We start from the raw sequence: 5,404 nt of genomic DNA on the forward strand, positions 1-5,404 counted from the left end.
ATATACAGATTAAATAGTATATATGACAATTCGCTTAGCGATGAAGGTTCAACTACTTTAATTTATTGAAAAGCATAAGAGAATATGATTTAATACTTTAATTGTGTCTTTGTGGTTTCTTTGTTTTAATATACCTTTAATTTCCCATGTACGTAACAAGTTAGTTATTACGAGAAGATTGATATGAACAATTTTGTTAGGTAAACAATAGAAATTGTGAACAAAAGCATTTTTACTTTGTAGAAAGTAAAAAAAAAAATTCGGTTTATTATAAATTATTCTCTAAAAAATTTTACTTTCATCTTTTACCTTTGAACCATTCACCTTCTACTTTTTTTACAGTTGCATATTCTCTTCTCAAATTCTCATTGCACCGTCGGTCCTTTTCTCACTAGTCAGTCTTAAAGTCATCGAATTTCTTTTTCATCAGATCGTTGGTTTTGAATAAAAATAACTATCCACATACTTAGTAAAATGAATATTCAAAAAATTTTATTATTTCTATTTAAATTTAGTAAAACAAATAAATATCTACTTTAGAATGAAAATAATCATTTACATACCTAATAAAATAAATATTTACATCCAAAAAAGGAGAAGAAGAGGAGGAGGAGATCAACTACGACAGCGGAGGGAGGACAACGATAAGATAGCCGTGTGATGGCATCATTCGCGCGGCAACAGCTGGCAGCGGCACCGCAAAACTCCCGGCGTGACACCGTAACAACGCTGCCAAAAAAGAATGATGTGAAAACAGCAAGACAACAACCGCGGCGTGCGCGCTCCTATACACGTGAATGGGAGAGACGGAGGCAGTACGGGTGTGGCTGCGCTGCGTTTGCACGGGTTACAGGGAGGAGAGACAGCGGCGTTCTGGTGTGTCTAAACGGGGTGAGTAAGAACGCCGGCATCTGGACGGCTATCTCTGGCAACGACGCCTAGTTATGGTGGTGAACCAGAAATAAAAGGTATATAATAAGCGATAAACGTGGGATAATGAAATAACTGTATGAGCGACAATAAAATTATATGAATCTTTATTTTTAAAATTTTAAAATTAATATTAATTAATTAAAATTTTGAATTAACTTATCTTATTATTTTATTTTGTTGTTCACATTATTTACTATATATATTATTCTCGGGTAATGCTAGGTAGATAAAAAAAAAACAGTCAGAACTTGTCTTATTTAACATTAATTAATTATCACAATAATTAATAAATGCTAAATAAGACAAATTATAGCTGTTTTTGGCTGATTTTCTTTGGTTACTAAACATTTCCGATTATTCTCTTATAGTTTCTGATCGACCATATATTTTCTTTTTAACCTTAATTTAATAATGAAGATACCTTAATCTCCTATCAAAACTAAGTGGCTTGCAATCAATTGTTATCATCATATCCTATTTCATAATGTATAAAACTAGATAATAATTATAGTAAGTTTGATAATATATACAAAATGTGTACTAGTTAGTAATAATAATCATCTGCCTCAATCATATATCTCCATATATAAAATTGCCAAGTGGCTACAACATACTAAAGATTAATTGAGTGACACGCATAAGAGATTCATTAATCATTAGGAAGGTTATTATATATGATCACTCTACGGAAGTGAGAACCTTAAGATACAATAAGGGTATTTCAAAAGTGAGAGAATGAAATCAAATGCAGAAGCCAGAAAGTTTCTATTTATGACAAAAAGAAACATTTGCAGATTAAGGAAATGGAGAAAAGAAAACCGCTCTACATGTATGTGGATTTTGAAATCAGAGAATAAAGGGAGGGTATACGTGACACTGAAAAGAAAGACTACTGGTCCATGATTCCATGAAATGTCCCTAACAACATTATGGTTCTTGAAGTTTTAACACACCCTTTTGCATTGCTTAGCTTTGCACCTGTTGCTGATGATTTTACCCTCTTCATTAATTCATGATTTTTCTGCAAATTAAGATTAATGAGTTCTTAACCTCTTATTAGGGAAGTTCAAATTTTATTACAATCATTAATTCATTATTATCTTTTTATATTTAGTACTTAATTCTAAACACATTTTGAAGAAAATAGATTCTAAACACATTTGTTACAGAGATATAGTGCATGTTTGGGCGCCATTATTTTGTTAATGAAAAAAGATCTTTTTTTATTTTTTAATGTGTTTGGCAAATTTCTAGTAGTAAAAGTAAAAACACTAGTAAAATAAAAGAAAGATCTTTTTTGAGAAGCTGTAATTTACATCTTTTTTTAAAAGATTTTTTTTCCTTAAAAAAAAGATGTTTTTTATGTAATAAATGAACAAAAAAGTACTTTTATACTGTTATACCCAAACATAATTGATAGATAAAAAGACCTTTTTACATGAGATATCCAAACATAAAATTACTTTTACTTCTCTATAAGATTTTTTAAAAAAAGATAACTTAATTTATAGTCTTATATATAATGACTAATAACACAAATATTAAGGTTTACAATACTTAAATTTCACATAATAATAACCATCATCCATCACTAATAACACAAAATATTAATTGTGTATGATGACCGGACCACCGGGCCGATTTCGGGTGACCCGAGCTATGGTCCAGACCCGACCCGAAATAATGACCGGGTCTACTTTTGAGACCCATACCCGGCCCTAGACCCGATGAAATCACATCAAATTAGCCCCTAAAATGTTCGGAACCGGGTCGGGTCTTCGGGCCGGGCCGGGCCATGCACACCCCTAATTCTTGGCTTCAAAAGATACTTGGCAGTTATGTGAGTTATTTTAAATTCCATTTATTAAATGCTAAAATTTAATAAATTGAGCTCATCATATTAGTCTATCAAACTAACCTGAGTTAGTCCGATACTCCTTATCAGTTTAAATAAATATTAGAAATTTAAATTTTTATTTGTGCATATAGTAATTTATTGTCCAGCAAAAAAATTAATTGAACACAAGTTTGGTCAATGACTCAGGTGCAGTCGACTTTACATGAAGTTGATAACTGAGAGTTGTTAGATGATTTGATTGATTTGACTAAATTTTCATTTAACGACTCTCACTTATCAACTTTACGTGAAGTCGACTGCATGTGGATTTTTTCCTTTCAACATATATTTGGTACTAAATAGGAATTTTGATATGAAACCAAAATAAGTGATATACTTTAACATGGTAATTTTTTGAGTTTTTTAAAATTGTGGGAGTACACAAATCGGAGGGTCCGATTTGTGTTAAAAATTCAGAATACACAAATCGGAGGGTCCGATTTGTGTTAAAAAATTGAAAAGTACACGAATCGGACCATACGAATTTGATTTTAAAATTTTGCTTAAGAAATCGCATGGTCCGACTTGTGGTTGGACAAATATGAATTTCGGAAGCTAGAAAACAGACCCTTCGAATTGTTTGTTGTTGTCAATTTCTTTATGAAATGGAATATCAAACGCAATTCAGACCGTTCGTTTACTGATAGAGAATTCGCATGGTCCGAGTTCTGTTCCACTGACACCACATAGCTGTAAAGCAACTGTATTCCTCATATTCGAGTCCAATACCACTTTTGCTTCCTTATTCAAATTAAAAAGTGTGAATTTTGTCATATTATTTATTAACTCAATATCTTATGAAGTGAACCGCTATAAAAGATCGTAACTAATTATCTAAGGCACTCATAAACTGCTAGAGTCCTAGGTGCGTACAAAACTAGTAGTGATAAGGTTTATAATGTACATACATTATTAGCATCATTCACATCATTTACCCTATCTTGTTCGTCCAAAATCATATACTATATCTCATCATTTTTTTAATAAAAAAGGAGCGAAGTTCATCATTATGGGCTTGAAACTTGTTAACCCAATTACTGAGATAAAAAAATTAGTATTTAATAAGATGTTTAAGAACAATAATCTTGCGAGGTAATTGATTGTGCCTTGAAATGAAAATATTATAAAAGAACAATATGTTCCACTTTTTGTCAAAATATATATCGAGGAAATCTTTTGTGGGGGCGGTTCCTGTGACTTTATCGCGATGCATCACTTCACACGTTTGTTGAGGGCCCATGCTCTATACTCTATTGCCCAAACCATTATTAATCGTCAACAAGCTAAGTAGGAAGGATGGAGAACCTAGATAAAACTTTAATTTTCAACCGAGGAATTATTGGATTATTAGGTGTTATTAATTAATTGACTTTTCATTACTTTTAATGGTATAAACATGTAACACATCTTAATTAAGATAGCAATCAATCAGGTTCTTAGATGATTTGTATTATGTATATATAGCTGTTCTACCTCACCTTAGCTTGCTGATATCGTTGAAGACCACGAGTTCATGACAGGATGCAAATTTAGATACTCTTAATAATTTTGTGTACTGTCATTTTACTTCGTACGAGGGCGTTGTTAAGATATAAAGAGTTTAATTTTAATGCACCATTTTATATTGTAGTACAATCACATCTATTTATTTGGATAACTACTCACGTAATTAATATAAAAAATAATTATTTTTACTGATTTAATATTTTGTAGTTAAATATACGTATAAAATTACTTTACGCAGTACATCAAAATTAAATTCATAAAAACCGGGGAATAATTAGTAGGTTTTATAATGAAAAAAAGAAGCTAAGTAGGTGTATGAGGTTGAGTATGATCGATGAGGGTCCTATGGATCAGGGCATCCCTTTTATATGAGGGGACAACATTAGTCCGTGAACCTTTTACTACAGTTTTATATGTCTACATTGTACCAAACAATGGCAAAAGTCTCCACCGTTTCCTTTCAAGGTAAAATCAGTCATAACATTTCACTACATAGATACCTTCTCTTCATGCTCCTATCTATCAGAGTCACAAGAGCAACCAAATAAAATGCACAAAGTTCTATACATACCATTATCATTCTTACTTATGTTACATTTACCAAATATAATATTCATATAGTTTTGGGATAATGCATTATATATATGTTGCTGCCACTTTTTTGATCAATTGATCGCCTAGTTTTGCACTGAGAATAAAGCTGCTCTCTACATACAAACAACCCATCACTAAACTTTCAGCTTCTTTTGGATCTCTGTGTCATGCCTCCACTTAAGATCTTTATTAGTATCATTTTTTATGAATATTATTATATGAATCTCAATATTGTTCATTTTTGCAGCTCAAAATTGTCCAACATGTGTGATCGAGTGTCTGGCAAGTGACAACATAATATGTCTCACAAACAAGATAATATGCTTCCAACTATGATATATATAATAAAGTGAAAATAAGTATATATGAAAAAACTCCACCATGCGTCTCAATCATTTATATTTGCAATTAAGGAGACATAATAATAATAAATACCAACAAGAGCAAATTACTATTAAATATATATATATATAT

The sequence above is a fragment of the Arachis ipaensis genome, chromosome B10, assembly GCF_000816755.2.
Source record: "Arachis ipaensis cultivar K30076 chromosome B10, Araip1.1, whole genome shotgun sequence".
Taxonomy (NCBI): domain Eukaryota; kingdom Viridiplantae; phylum Streptophyta; class Magnoliopsida; order Fabales; family Fabaceae; genus Arachis; species Arachis ipaensis.